General features: G+C 49.9%; 1 protein-coding gene across 1 annotated transcript in view; it reads left to right on the top strand.

Annotated features, from left to right (window-relative positions):
• LOC140353630 (ubiquitin-ribosomal protein eL40 fusion protein) overlaps positions 1-23,683 on the top strand; it is a 287,808-nt gene that overhangs the window by 221,063 nt on the left and 43,062 nt on the right. The gene's annotated exons all lie outside the window — the stretch shown is intronic.

Raw genomic sequence — 23,683 nt, 5'->3', positions numbered from 1 at the left:
TGAGGCAGACTGACGTCGCCTCATGATGATTGACAGATGCTGCTTCACTGTGTTCTCACCTGACCTGCTGTTCCTGGTAAAGACAATGATTTTGTGGCTTTGTGTTTGGAAGATCCTGGTGTTAGTTCTGTCTCTGCTTCAGTTCAGTTTGGTTCAGTTTCCTCCTGAGAGTCACTCCAGGCTCTTTCCTCTGGCCTCTAGCCGGCTGCGTTTCCTCTGACTCAGCTCTGACGCTTCAGTGCCGAAGCGAGAAGAGCGTGAAGAGGGCGAGGGCGAGCATGGGGGGGGCGAGCGTGAGGGGGGAGCAAGCGTCAGGGCGAGCGCGCCGTGCAGCAGCTAAACACGGAGCTATGTCGAGTATCCAGCCGTGTGACACAGCAGTCTGACCTACAGGACCCCCTCTGACTCCCCCCACGCCTCCCCCAGACCTCCAGGACCTCCCCCAGACCTCCAGGACCCCCCCTCCCTCCCCCAGAGCAGTGAGACAGATCCGGCTGGAGCAGGTTCCAGTCAGACATTGGCAGCTCGGATCCGGTGATGTAAACACAGCGTTTTATATAGGCCAAGACCGACGTCAGGAGTCACGAAAAACAGATGGGATCAGACTGGGTTCTGACCACATGATGTTCTGACCACATGATGTTCTGACCACGTGATGTTCTGACCACGTGATGTTCTGACCACGTGATGTTCTGACCGCGAGGGCCGTCACGACATTCACACGTACGCACGATGTTCAGACCCGCTTTGTGTCTCCGATATCTCCGCGATCGCCGCTCCCGTCCACATGAAACTAAAAACCGGCTCAGAGTTCGCAGTGTTCTCGGGCAGTGACATAAGGGGGGCGCACCTGTTCCCACGGCGACGCGTCGTCATCGGAGTCATTGTAAAAGACGTACAGTAAAAAGTGCTCGTCGTGATAGCACTGAACACCTGGTCTCGTGCAGAAGCCCTCAGCCTGCTGCAGAAAACACCTCGTCTGAGTCAAAGTGGAAGAAAGTTGAAGTAAAGTACAGATATAACGTGTGCAAAAACATGGAGTAAAAGTATCTGAAAAGTACTTTAACAGAGATTTTGAACATGGGTCAATTTGAATCGTTTTCTAGAGACATTTTATTTGTGTCATCATTGTGCTTAAAGTGACTCCTCACACCACAAGTACGTTCTACTCCTCAGTCCGGCACAGTAGAAAAGTACAGAAACCTGCTCACGGACCCAGAGAAGTATCAGAGTACAGGGCAGACCGCTCGAGTGCAGTACTTTCTGGACGTGCAGGACCAGAAGCAGTAGCATAAACATGTAACGTGAGAGCGGTTTGTGCGACTGGACGTCTGCTCGGCCCACGTGGGACCGTCTATTTTGAAGGTTTCCTTGAATGAGTTCCTTGAAAATCGTGCGGCGTGTACAGCATGTACAGTGTATTTTTGTACTTTTGTAAACGCCGACTGAATCCTGCTTTTCCCAAATCGAACGTACGATAAAAGCTGCAGTTTGAGAGCGCCGCGATCACAAATGCAGAATAGATCCTGGCATGTTGCTAGAATCACATATAATAATATAAATGACTGTGTAAAAACTATTAAAAAACCCCATCTGTGGTGAATTATGAAGCTCCTCTGTGTTTTTAAAGCTGTATCTGCTTCATGCTTTAGGCGTCGTGTGAGTTTTCCATCACAAACCCACTTCAGTGCTGACAGCTAATGTTTTGAGCATGCCTTGCACTGCTTCTCTCCTCAGCGCTCGAGCAGGTGGCGCCCACTGGTGGTGCTTTGTCCCTGTGGCCTTTGTTTGTTGTTCTTAAACTTTACTTTCAGTTTCACAACGAGAAACGCAGAGTCCGACTGGAGTGTAGAGTCCGATCCAGAACCGGCCCGATCCAGAACCTGCCTAGTCCAGAACTGGCCCGACCTAGAACCGGCCTAACCCAGAACCGGCCCGACCCAGAACCGGCCTGAGCCAGAACTGGCCTAACCCAGAACCTGCCCGATCCGGGGTCCCGTAATGGATCAGAACCAGTCTGATCCATTGCGGGACCCCGCTCTTCCCACACGTGTCCGAGAACAATCTGGAGCAGATTTTCACCAAAGTGTAACGGGATCTGGGCCCAGGCGCTGCACGGACAGTGAAAAGCCCTCAAAAGCCCAGCGTGTCCCAGCGTTTGCTCCGCCCCAAAAGCCCAGTCCCAGCGTTTGCTCCGCCCCAAAAGCCCAGTCCCAGCGTTTGCCCCGCCCCAAAAGCCCAGTGTGACGCTTCAGGTCTGTGAAGGCGACGCCCCCTGCTCCCGCGTCCCGCGTTGTTTGTCCACGCGCCGGTCACATGACACGGTCACATGACACGGTCACATGACACGGTCACATGACACGGTCACATGACACGGTCTTTGATCAAAGTCATTAGGTGCAGAAGCTCAAAGCTCCGAGCTATGTACAAGTACAAGTACGAGTAATGTTACTTTAGATGAGTATCATTCAAGACGGAGAACAAAGTAGTGGATATCGTGAAAAGTATTTTCAGGTGAGAATGAACGTAACATCGGATTCATGAGGTGATTGTAATTATATGTAAGACGCAAAATAAGGTTTAAATATGAATTGAAGTATTTTCGTTTGTGTTTTAAAGTCGGTTTAGTCACGAGTTCATCCTGTTGAACTTACGTCTGTTTAAAGAAAGTTACACAGAAGTTCAGGAATGTTTTGGATCCATTTTTCACCGATGAAACCCTCAGACGTCGGCGTGCGAGCGGCGTGTACGGTTTATTACTCAGTACTTTAGCAGAAAGCACAACGTGTCATTTTACTCTCGGGAAAATGCTTTTCAGAGTCTTAAAACGCTCATGAAACTCGCACAAATCGAGGGGATTCTGCTGCGAGGAGACGGACCACCAGCGCCTCGTTTCAGGCTTAAACGTGAGCTCTTCGATGGGAATTTGGCACGACACAGTTCACAAAAGTCCTGGACGGTTTCAGCACCAATTGCAACACCTAATTGAGATCGAGAGGAAAAAGAACCCAAAAATGACAAACGGTTTGACATGAAGCAGACCTAAAGCTAATGCTGCGAGCCTTATTTAAGGTGTTTTTCAGCGGTGAACTGGGCCAAAGGGGAAAAACATGACTCAATAATGTCAGAATGCTGAACTGTGAGAACGTGAGACTAAATTCCACTTTGTCCTCACTTTTCATTTCCTGTTTCGAGCTCATTTTGACGCGTTCATCAAACTTTCACTTCTGCTTTCTGAGCCCCTCCCATCGCCCCCAGAACCCCTCCCATCGCCCCCAGAACCCCTCCCATCGCCCCCAGAACCCCTCCCATCGCCCCAAGAACCCCTCCCATCACCCATCGCCCCATCGCCCCTCCCATCGCCCCCAGAACCCCTCCCATCGCCCCTCCCATCACCCATCGCCCCATCGCCCCTCCCATTGCCCCCAGAGCCCCTCCCATCGCCCCTCCCATCACCCATCGCCCCTCCCATCGCCCCCAGAACCCCTCCCATCGCCCCTCCCATCACCCATCGCCCCTCCCATCGCCCAGAGCCCCTCCCATCACCCAGAGCCCCTCCCATCGCCCCCATTGCCCCTCCCATTGCCCCCAGAGCCCCTCCCATCGCCCAGAACCCGTCCCATCGCCCAGAGCCCGTCCTATCACCCAGAGCCCCTCCCATCGCCCCCATCGCCCCTCCCATCGCCCCCAGAACCCCTCCCATCGCCCCTCCCATCACCCATCGCCCCATCGCCCCTCCCATTGCCCCCAGAGCCCCTCCCATCGCCCCTCCCATCACCCATCGCCCCTCCCATCGCCCCCAGAACCCCTCCCATCGCCCCTCCCATCACCCATCGCCCCTCCCATCGCCCAGAGCCCCTCCCATCGCCCAGAGCCCCTCCCATCACCCAGAGCCCCTCCCATCGCCCCCATTGCCCCTCCCATTGCCCCCAGAGCCCCTCCCATCGCCCAGAACCCGTCCCATCGCCCAGAGCCCGTCCTATCACCCAGAGCCCCTCCCATCGCCCCCATTACCCCTCCCGTCGCCCCCAGAGCCCCTCCCATCGCCCAGAGCCCGTCCCATCGCCTAGAGCCCCTCCCATCACCCAGAGCCCTTCCCATCGCCCCCATTACCCCTCCCGTTGCCCCCAGAGCCCCTCCCATCACCCAGAGCCCCTCCCATCGTCCAGACATGTAACTGACATTTGGATTCTGGTTCTGAGTCTAATTCTGGGCCTGGGCCTGGTTCTGGTCCTGGATCTGGGTCTAATTCTAGGTCTAGGTCCTGGTTCTGGATCTGGTTCCGGGTCTGGTTCTAATTCTGGTCCTGGTTCTGGGCCTGGATCTAGGTCTAGGTCCTCTTACTGGGTGTAACTCTGGATCAGGTTCTGGTTCTGAGTCTGGTTCTCATTCTGGGTCTGGTTCTGGTTCTCTTTCTTGGTCTCACTCTGGTTCTGGTTCTGGTTCCGGGTCTGGGTCTGGGTCTGGATTCTGGTTCTAATTCTAATTCTAATTCTAATTCTAATTCTAATTGTGGTTCTGGTTCTGGTTCTGGTCCTGGTTCTGGTCCAGGATCAGTGGTCGTGCATTGGACCCTCGCTCTCTCTCTCTCTTCGCCCCCAAATCTGGCCCGTGTTATGATTCTCTGGCTGTGGGCCGGTCCGGCATGAGGCGGCCCAAACCGGAGCCGGCCAGCGCAGAGTTGAGACCCTCCCTTCCTCCTCCCCCTCCCCCTTGCTCCTCCCCCTCCCCCTTGCCCCTCCCCGTCACTTCCTCCATGTGTCTCTGTTGCAGCTCTGAGAGGAACATCTGATCCACACGTTTGTACCGCTCAAAAAGAACCAGAATCTCCGACAATAAAAGAACGTTTAAGTTGTTTTCGCGGCGTCGTCTTCATAATGTCGAGACGCTACTGCCTCGTCTGCGATGTTCCACAGTGCGGCTTTATCCACGTCCAGAGAGCGATCATGTCATGGTTAAAAGACGAGCTCAAGGAGAGTTACAAAGACAAAGATCTCGCCAACAATTATTCATCTTTAATCATCGATAACTCTGGTTTAGAGGCTGAGAACTGTCCCGACGTGTTGGATAAGTAATTAAACAATGTAGATGAAAAAGGTCAATCTTCTTCCCTCCCGCATCATGTCAGTGTTTTGTGCTCGATCAACTGAACCGCTGAAGAAACGAAGGGAAACGCCCGGTCCGAGGGAAACGACGGTGGCTCCCCTTCAGAACTAAAGCGATAAACATAATTATGAACGGATTAAAGTCATAAAATGAGGACTATAACGATGGGAAAAAAGCGTGTCCCAGCATTTGCCCCGCCCCAAAAGACCAGCGTGTCCCAGCGTTTGCCCCGGCTCTAAAGACTAGCGTGTCCCAGCGTTTGCCCCGACCCAAAAGACCAGTGCCAGCATTTGCCCCGCCCCAAAAGACCAGTGTGTCCCAGCGTTTGCCCCGCCACAAGAGACCAGCGTGTCCCGGCGTTTGCCCCGCCACAAAAGACCAGTGTGTCCCGGCGTTTGCCCCGCCCCAAGAGACCAGCGTGTCCCGGCGTTTGCCCCGCCCCAAAAGACCAGCGTGTCCCGGCGTTTGCCCCGCCCCAAGAGACCAGCGTGTCCCGGCGTTTGCCCCGCCCCAAAAGACCAGCGTGTCCCGGCGTTTGCCCCGCCACAAGAGACCAGCGTGTCCCGGCGTTTGCCCCGCCCCAAAAGACCAGCGTGTCCCGGCGTTTGCCCCGCCACAAGAGACCAGCGTGTCCCGGCGTTTGCCCCGCCCCAAAAGACCAGTGTGTCCCGGCGTTTGCCCCGCCCCAAAGGACTAGCGTGTCCCAGCGTTTGCCCCGCCCCAAAAGACTAGCGTGTCCCAGCGTTTGCCCCGCCCCAAAAGACTAGCGTGTCCCAGCGTTTGCCCCGCACCTAAAGACCATAAGTCATAAAACGTCAATATAACAATGGGAAAAAAGTGAGAATTTGAGTCAGAGCTAGAGAAAGTCCGATGTATGTGGATATAGAACAATTTATAGACGGGCGTTTCACACAGACATTGTACATTTGAGTTTTTAGCAAATAAACGAGTCCATCCATTTGAACTCTGACCCATAATCCGGCATTTCCAAAGGATAAACACGAAAACGAAACGGCAAATCACATCAGAAGAAACTCAACTTCATTCAACGCAGCTAGTTTTGACAGGCGGAAGGGCATCTGGCTTTAAAACGGTGAAGGAAATGCACCTGATTGGCTGTTGAAACGTCTGCTTTGGTTGAATATATAAATATAGTAAATAAGACTTCATCTGCAGCTCGATATTTAACGTTCCGTCCCGTCATTTGTTCTGATTGTTTGATAAATTGGGCCGAGTACAAAGTGAACAACAGGAGGGACTGAGCACAACCCTGTCTCATCCCTCTCTCCAACGTCAGCGGGTTTTTATAGTGTTTTAGTATTTTAGCGCTTTAAATAAAAATGTCCTTCTCGACTGGTCAAACGTTCTCCGTCGGCCATTTTAGTTTAATAATTTGTTTAAAAAAAACTTTTCAAAATGTTTAATTTTGTAGGAAGACAAATAAAATATGGCGTTAAACCAGTGAATGATCTGTTTGTTTGCGTGAATTGGGAGGCGTTTTGCCTTGCCGCGGCAAGCGACGTTTGCGCCGAAGCTTCTGGGCACGTGCAGAAAGTGTCGGAGGTTTTAAATCAAACTAACAGAAGTCAGATCAGGAAACGCTCCTTTGACCCCTGAGCAGCTCCGCCCAGACTCCGAAACTCTGAAACACTCTTTGTTACTGTTTGTTGTGGCTTTAAACGTGTCAAACAGGGTCGACCCGACGCGCTCAGCCTCACGTGCACGCTCCCCAGCCTCAGGTGCACGCTCCCCAGCCTCACGTGCACGCTCCCCAGCCTCACGTGCACGCTCCCCAGCCTCACGCGCACGCTCCCCAGCCTCACGCGCACGCTCTCGGCCTCTCGTGCTTGGCCCCACGTGCACGGGTGCATGTTCTCGGCCTCTCGTGCACGCTCTCGGATCCACGTGCACGCTCTCGGCCTCACATGCACGCTCTCGGCCCCACGTGCACGCTCTCCGCCTCTCGTGCTCTGCCCCACGTGCACGGGTGCCCCCTCTCGGCCCCACGTGCACGGGTGCCCCCTCTCGGCCCCACGTGCACGGGTGCCCCCTCTCGGCCCCACGTGCACGCTCTTGGCCCCACGTGCACGCTCCCCAGCCTCTCGTGTACGCTCTCAGCTCCACGTGCACACTCTCACGTGCATGCTCTCAGCTCCACGTGCACGCTCTCAGCTCCACGTGCACGCTCTCAGCTCCACGTGCACACTCTCACGTGCATGCTCTCAGCTCCACGTGCACGCTCTCAGCTCCACGTGCACGCTCTCAGCTCCACGTGCACGCTCTCAGCTCCACGTGCACACTCTCAGTTAAAGGTCTGCAGTCACAGTTAAAGTCCAGGTGAAACTTTGGTCACAAACACACTTCTCGCTGCAGCAGGGAAAACTCAGGCCGACTTCTGATTGGTCCAAACGTGAGCTGCCAGATGCACTTGACGACAGCAGAGCCAATCAGAGACGAGAAGGAGGGGCCCTGTGGTGTGAGTGGACTTCCTCTTTTGTTGTTGTTGGAGGCAAACACAGAAACACGTTTGAACTTGTACTTTCAGCATCGTCATCTTTGTTATCAACACATCGAGACATCGAGACAAGAACAAGAACAAACAAATAAAAAAGCACCAAACCAGGTCCAAACACAGACTAAAGCATCGTTAAAGAAGCAATAAACAGACGCAAAACCAGGAAGAACAGTCTAAAGTTAAACCAGGTCTAAACCAGGACTAAACCAGGACCAAACCAAGTCTAAATCAGGACTAAACCAGGTCTAAACCAGGACTAAACCAGGACTAAACCAGGACTCAACCAGGTCTAAACCAGGACTAAACCAGGACTAATCCAGGTCTAAACCAGGTCTAAACCAGGACTAAACCAGGACTAAACCAGGACCAAACCAAGTTTAAACCAGGACTATACCAAATCTAAACCAGGACTAAACCAGGTCCAAACCAAGTCTAAACCAGGTCTAAACACTGTAAAACAAAGACTGTGGACGTATTAAGCAAAAGGGAATAAACATTTCACTTCAGTCGTCAAAGTTCAGCCTTTATTCGGTTGATAATGTGTTTAAAATGTCTCAACAATATAAATGACAGTTAGACTAGTAAGCCCTTATCTGACCCTCCAGAAGTGCTCCTCTGTGTTTTTAAAGTGCAAACACCTTCATGAGACTCATTCTGATGCAACCCTCATAGTGCCTTTGTGACAAACTTTGGCACTCGCAGTTATTGTTTTTAGCTCATTTATGCTTCACCAGAGGTTTTTTAATTCACAAGAGCTTAGATACATTAACAAGCAACATTACAACAAGAAATATATGTTTAAGAAGTTCAAAGGGACTAATAAACGATAGGAACAGACCATTGAAGTTCTGTTATTCAGCCATAAATGAATGTGTTTAGTGGATAAAGCTGAACTGAACTGTTGCTCCTCGGGTTTGTTTTGCACACGTGCAGACGACTCCACGTGTTTTCTTGGAGAGTGAAACGGGCCGAACGAGACGCAAGCGAGTGACAACACGCAACTGGAATGTGCACGGAGCAAACACGGAGCAAACACGGAGCAAACACGGAGCAAAGAGCCCGGGTCTGAGATACAGCTGCTGCAGAGGAGCGTGCACGAGGGGGGATGAGCGTGCACGAGGGGAGGAGCGTGCACGAGGGGAGGAGGAGTGTGCACGAGGAGGGAGGAGCGTGCATGAGGGGGGACGAGCGTACACGAGGGGAGGAGAGTGCACGAGGGGGGAGGAGCGTGCACGAGGAGCGGGAGCGTGCACACGGGGGGAGGAGTGTGCACGAGGGGAGGAGGAGCGTGCACAAGGGGAGGAGGAGCGTGCATGAGAGGAGGAGCGTGCACGAGGGGAGGAGGAGCGTGCACGAGGGGGGAGGAGCGTGCATGAGGGGAGGAGGAGCGTGCATGAGGGGAGGAGGAGCGTGCACGAGGGGAGGAGGAGCGTGCATGAGGGGAGGAGGACCGTGCATGAGGGGAGGAGCGTGCACGAGGGGAGGAGGAGCGTGCATGAGGGGAGGAGCGTGCACAAGGGGAGGAGGAACGTGCATGAGGGGAGGAGCGTGCATGAGGGGAGGAGGAGCGTGCATGAGGGGAGGAGCGTGCATGAGGGGAGGAGCGTGCATGAGGGGAGGAGCGTGCATGAGGGGAGGAGGAGCGTGCATGAGGGGAGGAGGAGCATGAGGGGAGGAGGAGCGTGCATGAGGGGAGGAGGAGCGTGCATGAGGGGAGGAGGAGCATGAGGGGAGGAGGAGCGTGCATGAGGGGAGGAGGAGCGTGCATGAGGGGAGGAGCGTGCATGAGGGGAGGAGGAGCGTGCATGAGGGGAGGAGGAGCGTGCATGAGGGGAGGAGGAGCATGAGGGGAGGAGGAGCGTGCATGAGGGGAGGAGGAGCGTGCATGAGGGGAGGAGGAGCGTGCTCCAGCAGTCTGTTTGTGATCTGAGCATGTGCAGTAGGAGTTTGCCAAGTGGGTAAAATGTCACTCTCATCTTGCACGAGCGTCAAACGTGCGCCAGCGTCACTGTCGAGTCATGAATCTTTCTCCTGTAAAAACTCATGGACTCTGGAAACATCTGGATCAAACTCTTCAGGTCGTGACCTTTGGCTCCTTCAGGCGTCGCCGGCTGAACCGGTCCAAGCTGCTCCTGAAGAGACAGACTTCACATTAAAGTACCTACACACACCAAAACTGCACAAAATTTGGACTGAACATGAGTTTGAGGGATCATACGCTCGCCACGCTCTGCAGCAACGGCAGAGAAACTACTTTTAGTTTCCATTTTACTGTAGGAAATAAACTAGAGATAATCAAAAGCTCCAGAGACAAAAATGAGGCAAAATCCAGCAAAGAAACACACTTTTTCAGTCGAGCTGCTCATAATTCTGCCACAGGAGGTTCATCTGGAGCAGGCATGTCCAAACTACGGCCCGGGGGCCAATTGCGGCCCTCAGACCAATTTCTGCTGGCCCTCGGGTTTCCTGCTAAATTGGTCCAAACAACAAACAGTAGTTTGATTGTATAAATGGACAAATTAAAGCATTTTGATGTTATACGAACTTAATATTAATGTTCCAAGTCTTATTAAAACTGGAGGCATTGAAACTATGTCAAATGCAACATTTTGAATGATTCACTTCATGCAATAAATCTGTGATACACTTTGACCGAGTGCAGCGACTCAGTGACAACGTGATTACAGTAACTGCACTAAATAATCCACAACACTTAATATCCTCTTGATACTTTGGAAACTTTCCAGCCTCATCACGTGTTCATGTTCTCTGCACGTCTGTTGTTTCTGTCGTAAAGTCTCTTCAGCTTCAGCATCGATAATTCCATAAACCAAACTTTAGAGACAAATCTTGAAGAATGTCACCGACTTTTACGCAAAGAAGGTCGTCTAGAATAACAGAACACTCCACGCACATTTTTCCCACATTCTTCAGCCTTGTTTTGGTCTCAGTCGCCGAAAAACACTCGCCAGGTTCCGTTGTTGTGACTGTTGAGTTGTTTTGATCGAGTGAATCGCACCTCACAGCGAGGGGTTTGCGGGTTCTTTTCCCAGATCACGAAGGCTTCGGTTTCTGTGGCGTCAGAAACAACAGAAAACCTCCAGGACGGAGCCAAACCCCTCGGATCCGACTCGTAACAGGGGCCTTCGCCGTGACGTAACGAGCGAGCACGAGGCGTACGGCGAGAGGAGAAGAGTTCATCGACTGGAGAAACGTCGCTCGGGCACGTCACAAGGTCATGTCACAAGGTCATGTCACAAAGGTCATGTCACAAGGTCATGTCACAAGCTCATGTCACAAGGTCATGTCACAAGCTCATGTCACAAGCTCATGTCACAAGCTCATGTCACAAGCTCATGTCACAAGGTCATGTCACAAGGTCATGTCACAAGCTCATGTCACAAGGTCATGTCACAAGGTCATGTCACAAGGTCATGTCACGAGGTCATGTCACGAGGTCATGTCACAAGGTCATGTCACAAGGTCACGTGATCGAGCTGGAGCGGCGTCGTTCTGTGCGAGGTCGTTCCTCTTTGCGCGGGTGCGTTTCCTCCGGTTGCCCGCGGCGATTCAAAACAGTCACAGCAGGTCAAGTCCTCCAGCTGAATAACAACTCGACTAACTCCAACCGCTCGCTTTGTTTAGAAATGTACGTGTTAGTAAGAGTTTTCTCCGGTTGGAACATTAGTTTTTAGATTCGACTTTTGCTCAACTGTGTAATAAAATGTGCCCAGTGTTCTGAGGTAAGGGCCCCTGAGTTCTGTGTAAGGGCCCCTGAGTTCTGTGTAAGGGCCCCTGAGTTCTGTGTAAGGGCCCCTGAGTTCTGAGGTAAGGGCCCCTGAGTTCTGTGTAAGGGCCCCTGAGTTCTGTGTAAGGGCCCCTGAGTTCTGTGTAAGGGCCCCTGAGTTCTGAGGTAAGGGCCCCTGAGTTCTGTGTAAGGGCCCCTGAGTTCTGAGGTAAGGGCCCCCGAGTTCTGTACTAACTCTAAAACTGCTAATTAAACTCTATAATAGTAGAAATGTAGATGCGACATTTAAGGTTCATTCTTTTACATTTGTTTGGTCATTTCTTTTATTTGGCGGATTTAGCTCCACATTTTAACAGGTGCAAATGTCACGTTTCAAATACTATGTTAAATATACTATATATACTATATATATATATATATATATATATATATATATATATATATATATATATATATATATATATATATATATATATATATATATATATATATATATATATATATATATATATACTATACTAAAGTCGCGGATCGGTCACCGTCGGGTGAGGATTAAACAAAGAGCATTCCACTGTTTTTACACAGTTGTACTTTAGACTTAAAACTGTAATAAATAAAGGTTTGAATTAAATATTAACAAATCCCTGTTGATGATGTGTCCAAGACCGTGCAGTTTTTTTCTCTTCTTAGGGGGTGTATATGTGTATATGTGTATATGTGTATATGTGTATATGTGTATATGTACAGGTATATGTATAGTGCGGTGCTGGAGTCCCAGTTTCGGTGTTGATGCTGGGTAAGAGGCTTGATGCCAATCTCCGTGCCTTCTCTTGGACAATCGAGTGGATTCCTGGACACAAGATGAAGGCGGTTTCATGAGCTCCGCATTGTGGATCAGTACTGGCTCCGGCATGTGTCGGGGCCGCCCTGAAGTTATTCAGGGGGGTCCGGCGTTGGCTTGCCCGTGCGTTTGCCCTCGGCGCTGGTACCAGTTGGGTTGGGCCTTGGTCTAGGATGCTGGTTTCCTCGGTCAAGTGGTGGGTAGCAAGGTCACAGCCACCTGATGTGTATATACGTGTACGCGTACCGATATATAAATGTGTATATGTTTATGCAATGTATGATTATATTGTTTTGATGTTTTGAGTGGTGTCTTTAAATGCAAAATCAATTAAAAAAAATAAAAAAAAGGCTGTGCAGTTTGGTGCAGGAGCGACTTTACAGCTTTTATGTCTCTGTGGTCATTGACAGTCTGTGAATTAAGTTAAGGAATAATTACACATCTTTAGGATCAGATTGAACCATGTTGTTGTTCCCACATGAAGTTTAGAGCGCAAACAGAGCAAAAAACTAGTGCTTCTGCCTGTAGAGTCTGTCCTGAAGAACTGTGCAGCTGTCACAAGGTCCAGCTCCTGACCACAAACTGACCACAGCGGGCAGCGTCCCCTCTCGCCCTGGACACCGTCGTCTCCCCCTCTCTCTGTGTGTGTGGGACAAAGATCAGGACTCACGGCGGGACTGGACTCTCCGCTGGGATAATCCGCTGTCGGGTCACAAAAACACGGAGGAGCTCGTAGCATGAATTACACTCACAATAATAACACTCAGAAGGCTGTCATAACACGCTTATTACACGGTTACATTGCGGTCATAACACGCTCGTTACACGGTTACATTGCGGTCATAACACGCTTGTTACATGGTTACATTGCGGTCATAACACGCTTGTTACACGTTACATTGCAGTCATAACACGTTTGTTACATGGTTACATTGCGGTCATAACACGCTTGTCACACGGTTACATTGCAGTCATAACACGTTTGTTACATGGTTACATTGCGGTCATAACACGCTTGTTACATGGTTACATTGCGGTCATAACACGCTTGTTACACGTTACATTGCAGTCATAACACGTTTGTTACATGGTTACATTGCGGTCATAACACGCTTGTCACACGGTTACATTGCAGTCATAACACGTTTGTTACATGGTTACATTGCGGTCAACACGTTTGTTACATGGTTACATTGCAGTCATAACACGTTTGTTACACGTTTACATTGCGGTCATAACACGCTTGTCACACGGTTACATTGCGGTCATAACACGCTTGTTACGCGGTTACATTGCGGTCATAACACGCTTGTTACGCGGTTACATTGCGGTCATAACACGCTCGTTACACGTTACATTGCGGTCATAACGCGCTTATTACACTGTTGACTAAACCAGGACTAAACCAGGACTAAACCAGGACTAAACCAGGACTAAACCAGGTATAAACCAGGCATGAACCAGGCATGAACCAGGACTAAACCAGGACTAAACCAGGACTAAACCAGGACTAAACCAGGTATAAACCAGGCATAAACCAGGTCTGAACCAGGACTAAACCAGACCCCAGTGACTCTTAGGTCTTTAAAGGTCTGCAGAGATTATAAAGTAACGGATCAAAACCTGCTCTTTGGCTCTAACAACCCACCACAGCACCACCTGGAGGTGATCACAGAGCCCAAGAGGTGCCCACCGGCTCAGAGGGCAAGAGGAAAGAGGAAAAAAGCGTCAGGAATGCTCTATCATTTGTTTAATTCAATGTTAATTAAGACACTTTACATTATTCACACTCTGGTGTAAACTCCTACTGTAGCCATAGCTGCCCTGGGTCAGGCGGATGGAGGCGAGGCTGCCACTCTGCGCCATCAGCCCCTCCCACCAACACATTCACACTGGACGAGGTGAAGTCCTGAGAGCCGGGGCCCGACATATGGTCTTCTGGTGTCCCAAGTTCTGAGTCTTAGCTAGCTTCTGAGGAGGCGGAGCTCTGAGGAGGCGGAGCTCTGAGGAGGCGGAGCACATGGATGAACGCGATCATATGCATCTGCTTTCCAGGATGTTTAGGCCACAGAGCCGTCTTATGCAGCGCCAGGTTTCAGGGCCAATCATCTTAAACAGATTGTTGTGTTGCAGAGCCTCATCTGGAGTCGATTGGAGCGGTTTTCCGTGTGAAGCCGGCTCTAAATCTCAGGGGCCTCAGAGTGACAGCTGTGTCATCGGCCCCGGCTCTCAGACAGAAAGTTCTGGAAAGTTTCTGAGAATTCTGGCTTCAAGTACACGGGAACAAACGTCACGATAAAGAAGTGTCCAAAGGTGACAGGGGCCACCACCAGGGGCCACCACTGAACAAACAAAGTGGACTTCCAAAAGTGCAGTTACATCTCTCTAATCAGGATTTGTGCTTTTTATTGCTGCAAAAACCTTTAAAAACATGAGTTCTTATGTAACGTGTAGATGGAGATGTTTAAAGCCAGACTGTGGAACAACACGGGCAGACGTCTCCATGGAGACCAAGCATGCTAATCTCTCAGATATAGTTCATAAATCTGCTTTTTACTTCTCTCGACCCATAAGTCACAAGAGATGTTGGAAAAGATTACAATTTGCAATCTTTTTAAGTGACTCAACGAAACATAATTAGAAATGATCTTTGACTCATTAAACGACGCCGTCTGGACAAACACGAGAAAAGAATATCATGTCTTTTTTGCTGGTCAAACACATAATTTAAAATCATTTGCTGAATAAAACAATGAGACAAAACAGAAGTGTGAACATCCTGTGGTGGGACTGAGCTTCCTCTTCAGGTTTGACCTGGAACACACTGTACGACACTGACAGCTGAGACGGAGGCGGAGTCTGTGCGTTTGTGTGTTTGTGTGTTTGTACGTCTGAGTGTTTGTGCGTCTGTGCGCGTCTGTGCGCGTCTGTGCGCGTCTGTGCGCGTCTGTGCGCGTCTGTGCGCGTCTGTGCGCGTCTGTGCGCGTCTGTGCGCGTCTGTGCGCGTCTGTGCGCGTCTGTGTTGCAGGTCACACACGTTTCTGAGCAGTTTGTTTGGATTTCACGCTCCAGTGGTTTATATGATCCTGGATTCACAAGCGCTGTACGTGCTCAGAAAGCCTGGGACGAGGCCTTTACCACACTTATACAGCACTATACCAGAACTGTGTCCTATGGGCGGGGCTTACAGGTGAATTGACCAATGAAATGAAAGGCGTGGTCAGTCGGCGTCAAAACAAACATGGCCATTACGAGTAAAAAATAAAGAAAAGAGGACAAAGTTACCACTGGATTCAATCGAGCAAACAAAATGTAGATATCAAATAAAAACAGACCAAAAAAGTCAGACAAACTTCCACATTCTTCCACATGAGGCTCAAAGGTGATATTTTATGGTTTATTTCGATTTTGGATGGATGTTTGAAGAGTCACTGTTGACTTTTGTCCTGCTGAGGTTGTGTCCTTCTCGGACCATGAGGTTGTGTCCTTCTCGGACCATGAGGCTGTGTCCTTCTCGGACCATGAGGTTGTGTCCTTCTCGGACCATGAGGTTGTGTCCTTCTCGGACCATGAGGTCGTGTCCTTCTCGGACCATGAGGTCGTGTCCTTCTCGGACCATGAGGTCGTGTCCTTCTCGGACCATGAGGTCGTGTCCTTCTCGGACCATGAGGCTGTGTCCTTCTCGGACCATGAAGTCGTGTCCTTCTCGGACCATGAGGTTGTGTCCTTCTCGGACCATGAGGTTGTGTCCTTCTCGGACCATGAAGTCGTGTCCTTCTCGGACCATAAGGTTGTGTCCTTCTCGGACCATGAGGTCGTGTCCTTCTCGGACCATGAGGTTGTGTCCTTCTCGGACCATGAGGTCGTGTCCTTCTCGGACCATGAGGTTGTGTCCTTCTCGGACCATGAGGTTGTGTCCTTCTCGGACCATGAGGTCGTGTCCTTCTCGGACCATGAAGTCGTGTCCTTCTCGGACCATGAAGTCGTGTCCTTCTCGGACCATGAGGTTGTGTCCTTCTCGGACCATGAGGTCGTGTCCTTCTCGGACCATGAAGTCGTGTCCTTCTCGGACCATGAGGTCGTGTCCTTCTCGGACCATGAGGTCGTGTCCTTCTCGGACCATGAGGTCGTGTCCTTCTCAGAACATGTTCTTTCCGCTTTGCTTCACCCAAAGAAAACACTGGAGTCTCAGGTTTTAATCCCATTGACTGTGACTTTGTGCTGTGTAATACCTCGATTATTCCCCAAACCTATTAAAGTGGACGGCTTAATCCGGCTTTGCTCCACAGCGGCACGTCGTCGCACTTTACCGGAACGCTCTGGAACGCTCTGGAACGCTCTGACTCAGCGTGCGTTCTGATTGGCTGAACCAGAGCCACGGCGCCAAAAACCCCACAAAGGAAAAGTCAGAGAGAGACGAAGGACAGTGGCAGTTCCATTCAAGTTTCCATCTGAGCTCCATCTGACGAGGTCCATGAGATCGGATCTCAGGAGATCAGGGCTCATCTCTGGCCTAGCGATGCTAAGCTAAGCTAAGCTATGGGACAAAGACATTCCAGAGCCAGAAGCTAACTTTCTCTCCCAGAACTAAGAATTCTGTGCCCGTTTTTAAACGTGCTTGAGACCTCATCATGCCCAATCAAGCAAAGGACCTTTTTGCAACTTTTCAAGTCCAGGACAGTCTTTTCAGACCAGCTTCATCTGTGAATCAGTGCAACGGCCCCTTTTTGTCCGAGGATCGCCTCAGAACCAAGGAGAGCACAGAGCAGCCCTGCTCTGGCCAGTGTGTGGACTGAGCTGCAGCGTGACCCCAGCGTGACCCCTGAGTGACCCCTGGAGGCGACACACAGGCCCATCTCCTCAGGATCACAGCTTCTGGTTCCGATTGTATGATGCACTTCACAGGCTGATAATATCCTCTCAGAATTAACTCCAACACACTAGATAGATCTAGAACAATCATGTCTAGTGTTTCCATCTGTTATCGACTCATTTGCATATTCCATATTCGTATCTATCTGTTTAATTATCTGGTCATTAAATCTTCAAAACCCACAGTTGGTAAAGTTTTCATTAATTTCCAGAAAAGCGGTCAATGTCATGGTTACGTTCTCCCAAACCTTCAGATCAACGAGCAAATTGATTTTTAATAAATGAATCAATTGAGATTTTGATTATAGAGTTGTTAATGCCAAATATCCGGCTGGTTCCCCAACTCACTCTTAAAATATGATATCAAACATACCACACTTATGCAGTGTGTCATGTTTGAAATCTTGAACAATTCTTTAAATCGATATCAACCTTGAATGCCCCGGCCTCTTTCACAAGTGGGAGGACACTCATAACCTTGCAGTACTTGTACTAGTAAGAAAACCCTACATATACTGGTGTAGCCCTAAGCGAGGATGCAGACGCAAAGTATTTTACGCAACAGCCGTTAGCATTAGCCAATCCAAAATAGGGTTCGAGTTGGTCCCAACCCATCGACATTTGAGTCGAAGTTAAAAGTTAAAAGTCACAGTTTTATTTTTGACAATAATTAGGGGGTAAAACTGACTAACTTTAAGTGTAGAGTTCTGATGTTCCGGTCGTGACACTAAACATCCTCCTTCACGTGTCACTGACGAGAGCAGATGAAACACATAAATATCGTGTGATGGAACGTCCAGATGATCGGGTCGTGGCATCAGGCAGATGTTTGTGGAGGGTCCTGGGTCACAGTCCATGTTGCCATGTCAACGCAACCATTTGTTCCACGACCTCCCCTTATGTTGACCCCGACAGCAGCTGTTTACATGCAGCGTCTTCCTCCTCCGCCCGGTGTTTACTTACCCATAACCCCTCTGGACGTCACACGGGACGTCACACGGGACGCCACACGGGACGCCACACGGGACGCCCCTTGTGGGACCTTCTCAGCCTCTCCCTCCTCCTCTTCCCACTCCGTGTGGGACCCAAACCGGAGCAGGAGTAAAGATAAAGCCAAACGCACAAAGACTTGACTGTTACGGGGCCATTATGTAAGCGCTGATAAGAAGTGGCCCCCGCGGGACGCCGTAGAGCACTGCAAATGTAAACTGCACTCCCCCGAGGAGGATGTTATGAAGCGTTTTGGTAAACACAAGGAGTGACACTGCTGTGGGGACGTTGTTTGGCCCCGAATGGTTGATTTGTCTGAAAATAAGACTTTCTGTCAGATTTTTGACTGGTTTTAGGCCCAGAACAAAAAGGCAGTGGCGGTGGCGAGGACCACGCCACAGCTATGGAATATAAAATATATATATTTTTTTTATTGATAATGACGACAATGGATCGATGATGGAGCAACGACGGAGCGACGACGGCTGGGTAGAGACTCAGGATGGGGGCTCTGTATCGGGTAATCAGCCTGGTCGATTCAGAACCCCGCCTCTGTAGATGGTGATGTGTTAAGGTGACCAGAAGGTCAGCGGATCGTTGACGACGGATGCCTTTTACACTGTGGGTTCGGCGGCTGAAGCTAACCTTGACACGTTACGCCTCCATCAAACCAATCGCTATTGACGATTTAACCATTGACCGCACGGCCAAACGAGCAACAGGAAGTTCTGTCCTTCCACACTTGGACACTTGGGCGGAGTCATGAGCTCGACTCACTGACTCCTCGGGTCAGTGTGAGCTTAACACCTCCTCCTCGTCCTCGTGGTCCTGGCCCAGACTTGACTCTCTGAGCTGCAAATACTAAAAAACTAAAGTTACCTTGGCTACACTGGACCGGCCCGGACTGCAGCGCCCCCCAGCTGCCAGGTGGACTAATCACAGACCTCGCCTGGCCACATTTAGCATTTTTAAACAGTTTTTTTCATGACAAAACTCTGCTTCTTCAGAAAAATAACACCAAACGAGCTGAAGTTTTCTGCTTCTCTCACTCATGCCACTGTTTGAGGCCTAAACGACACAATGAAGTACCACAAAGTATTCCTCTGATTCTAGCAAAGTAACTGTATTCGGAAATACAGATTGTCAAAAGGTTGTGCTGCGACGTGAGGAGGAGGAGCTGTGGTTTTGTTCTCTTCTGTCTGAGCTCCTGTGGTGGAGATATGATCCTCCAGAGGGACAGAGAAGAGGTGTGGCTCCCCGAAGACTGAACGCAGCAACGGGATTGGCTCGGAGTGCGGGGGTCTGAGGTGGGCGGGGCCTGTACCGACAACAACAAAAGTGCACATGTGAAGCTCAGGAGGAGAAGGAATGTGTAAGACAAGCGGTTACAGAGGAGCAACATGAGCTTTGAGATGTTTGTTTTAGCTGGAGCTTCCGCCAGAAACACTCGAGCAGCTTCAAGACCAGGTTTATGGAAAAGAAAGTCCAGGTTTATTCCGTCTTGTTTTCTGCACGTACATAAACTACAGAAAATGACACAGAACTGAGAAGACAACTCAACAACAAGTCCAGGAATGTTTTTGATAAGGAAACATTATCTACAGTTTAATTTGTTTTTTGAATTCAAGAGCAGATAAGAGAAGTAAAGAAAGTAAAGTGGCCCTGATTTGACATTGGACCGTCTTTGGAACATAAATGTGCAAATTAAAACTAAAAACTATTATATAATCGCCCAGTGGAAGTTCTGACCAAGACTAGATCTGGAGATGCCCCGGACACGTTTAACCCGCGTGGAACTGAAGGAGGTTCAATACAGAAGAACTATTTTCAACAAACAACAAGAGAGTCCTTCTTTTAACCCCTGGAGAACCTCCTCCATCAATTCATCTCTTTCATTCTCAGGGTTTTCACCTGATTAAATACAGTTTGACAAATGTATAAATCCTCCCAACACTTCACGAGCCTCTCAGACTAGTTCTTTGTTAGCTTCTCTGGTGTTTGGTCCTCAGACTCGTCCTCAGACACGTCCTCAGACTCGTCCTCAGACTCGTCCTCAGACTCGTCCTCAGACTCGTCCTCAGACACGTCCTCAGACACGTCCTCAGACTCGTCCTCAGACTCGTCCTCAGACACGTCCTCAGACTCGTCCTCAGACTCGTCCTCAGACTCGTCCTCAGACACGTCCTCAGACACGTCCTCAGACTCGTCCTCAGACTCGTCCTCAGACTCGTCCTCAGACACGTCCTCAGACACGTCCTCAGACTCGTCCTCAGACTCGTCCTCAGACACGTCCTCAGACTCGTCCTCAGACTCGTCCTCAGACACGTCCTCAGACTCGTCCTCAGACACGTCCTCAGACTCGTCCTCAGACACGTCCTCAGACTCGTCCTCAGACACGTCCTCAGACTCGTCCTCAGACACGTCCTCAGACTCGTCCTCAGACACGTCCTCAGACCCACAGCTTCTCTTCATAATTCTCTCTACATTAAACTGCGCTGGTATTTTTCTCACTGGAGCATAAACAGGCGACCATAAGGCCAAGTTACGGGTCATATCTTTGGCGATGCAAGCCCACCAATAGTAAGGTTTCCATGGAGACAAGCATGTGTCAGACCTTCAACAATTCTGAGTGGATTAGATTGAGGAGAGATGCAATATTATTAATCGTAAAGTAGAAAACATCACACAGAGAGTGAAGTGTAAAACTCCAGTGATTTCTTTTCAAACAGAGCTGTTTTTGCAGGTCATTTCATCTCATAAACAAAATGTTCCTCTGGAACGATCAGGTATTTGCACTTGTGAAGTCACGTCATGGTTATGCACAGTTTCTGCAGGAGGTGAACTCATGTGCTAATCTCCTCCAGAACAGAACATTCCTCAGCTGCTTTCATGTTTGTAACGTGAAGGAGTCGAGAGCCGGAGCCGAGCCAGCATCGGCCCGGCAACAGCCCAGCCACGCCCCGAGAACAGCCCAGCCACGCCCCGAGAACAGCCCAGCCACGCCCCGAGAACAGCCCAGCCACGCCCGAGAACAGCCCAGCCACACCCTGAGAACAGCCACACCCTGAGAACAGCCACACCCCGAGAACAGCCCAGCCACGCCCCGAGAACAGCCCAGCCACGCCCCGACAACAGCCCAGCCACGCCCCGAGAACAGCCCAGCCACACCCTGAGAACAGCCACACCCTGAGAACAGCCACACCCCGAGAACAGCCCAGCCACGCCCCGACAACAGCCACGCCCCGAGAACAGCCCAGCCACGCCCCAAGAACAGCCCAGCCGCGCCCCAACAACAGCCCAGCCACGCCCTGAGAACAGCCCAGCCACGCCCCGAGAACAGCCCAGCGTTGCCCCGACAACAGCCCAGCCACGCCCCGAGAACAGCCCAGCGTTGCCCCGACAACAGCCCAGCCACGCCCCGAGAACAGCCCAGCCACACCCTGAGAACAGCCACACCCTGAGAACAGCCACACCCCGAGAACAGCCCAGCCACGCCCCGACAACAGCCACGCCCCGAGAACAGCCCAGCCACGCCCCAAGAACAGCCCAGCCGCGCCCCGACAACAGCCCAGCCACGCCCTGAGAACAGCCCAGCCACGCCCCGAGAACAGCCCAGCGTTGCCCCGACAACAGCCCAGCCACGCCCCGAGAACAGCCCAGCGTTGCCCCGACAACAGCCCAGCCACGCCCTGAGAACAGCCCAGCCACGCCCCGAGAACAGCCCAGCGTTGCCCCGACAACAGCCCAGCCACGCCCCGAGAACAGCCCAGCGTTGGCCCGGCAACAGCCCAGCCACGCCCCGACAACAGCCCAGCCAGGCCCCGAAAACGTCTCGTGACGCAGATATCCGAATTATAATAATGTCTAGAGAGGTCGTCACCATGGTAACTATAATAACAATCAGCTCCATATTCTGCTGGGAAATTCTACAAAAGAACTAGGTGAATATTCAAGTTCATAAAGCAGAGCCAGGATACGTTCTCTAAGCTAATGCTAACATCTAAGCTAATGCGTTGGTTCAGTCAGACTCTTGTACAGTTTGTTGTAGGAGCTGTGGAGTCAGTGGGAGAATGAAAGCAGACTGGACCGGTTTGTTTTTTCTAAAGAGAAATAAGCTTTAAAAAGTGGAGAAAACCTGGATTGCGTAAGTGCAGCGGATCAGCTTCAGCCCCGGGGCTTTTGATGGAATGCTCTACCGTGGAACATTCTGGAAAAGCACTGATTGATCACTGATCACTATCAGGGGCGGAAAGTACAGAAGTAAAAGTACTGTACTGTTTTATGTTTTATGGTATCTGTACTTTTACTTCTACTTCACTTTTTGAGAGCAGCGTGTTTGAACTGCAGGACACAAGAAGTATAAAGTACTTTTCATCTGTTTTAGGGAGTATTTTGGTCACGTTTTAAAGCTTTGCACACACTTATACATGTTAATATGAAACATGTTGTGGTGGTAATAATGTATAATTATCTCATTCTTCCTGTTCACTGGTTTCAGCTTCCTGTTTACACATCATATGAGACTTTTGCTCATTGTAATATCTAATTTTCAAATCGTTCATTAATTTGCAGACATTGTTAGATATGAAAAAAACACATCTTACAGACACGTGCACATAATTTTGGGGTTGAAATGACATGTTTTGATGAGAAGCCTGTTTCTCTGCCCTGAGGCACACTTTGATTGACAGCTCTGAACACAATGTGCCCCAGCGTCAAAACAACCTGTCGAAGAATCGAAACAATGGACCCGCCCTTCCACCTCGGCTGTTTACGCCGACGAAGTGACGCAAGATCTTAAACTGCTCTGTGAATATGAGACGTGATCAACCGGTTTATGTTATGGTTCTTATCCAACAGTTATTGACCTCCTTTATGTTCAGGGTTACTCAGAAGTTGGACCAAATCTTAGATCTGAAAGTCTTAAGTCAAATCCAAGTCTTCTGGTTTGAGTTTAAGGCCAAATTAAATGAGTAAAGTTTGTACAGTTTGTACAGTTTGCTATGGAGAGGATTATGTTTTTGAACGGCTCTTAAAAAAGTTTTGGTGAAAAAGTGAATCTAACTATCGACTGTAAACAACAAAAGTATTATTTTAGAATCATCAAGTCGTTCCAAGTCCCAAGTCCTTGACCTTCAAGTCCAAATCGAGGCCCAAGTCCTCACAATGTCTGACTCGAGTCAAGTCCACGGCTCGTTATTAAAGTGCCTTTGACGCATCTGACTGAATCACAGTAAAGATAATTATATTTAAATGTGTAAATCATGTAAATCCCATAAATGTTGCCTAGCAACCATGTTCTAATGAGCCAAAACTCCTCAAATTTCACAGAAATTATTACCGTATTTTTCAGACTATAAGTCGCACCAGCCAAAAAAATGCATAATAGAGAAAAACATATATATAGGTCGCACTGGAGTATAAGTTGCATGTTTGGGGGACATTGATTAGATAAAATCCAAGACCAAGAACATCTGGAAACGCAATTTAAAATAATAACAGATTAGAAAACAAACACGTGGCACACCTATGCTAGCGTAAAACCTTCAATAAAGCTGCGTTCATACCTCATACATCGTCCATGAAGACTCTGGTTTGGTCCTGTTCTAGT

The sequence above is a fragment of the Eucyclogobius newberryi genome, unplaced genomic scaffold, assembly GCF_026437365.1.
Source record: "Eucyclogobius newberryi isolate DKJ021-1_F unplaced genomic scaffold, fEucNew1.0.hap1 SCAF_9, whole genome shotgun sequence".
NCBI lineage: Eukaryota > Metazoa > Chordata > Actinopteri > Gobiiformes > Gobiidae > Eucyclogobius > Eucyclogobius newberryi.
Note: the sequence above shows the minus strand (reverse complement) of the source record. Positions and strands in the feature narration are given on the sequence as shown.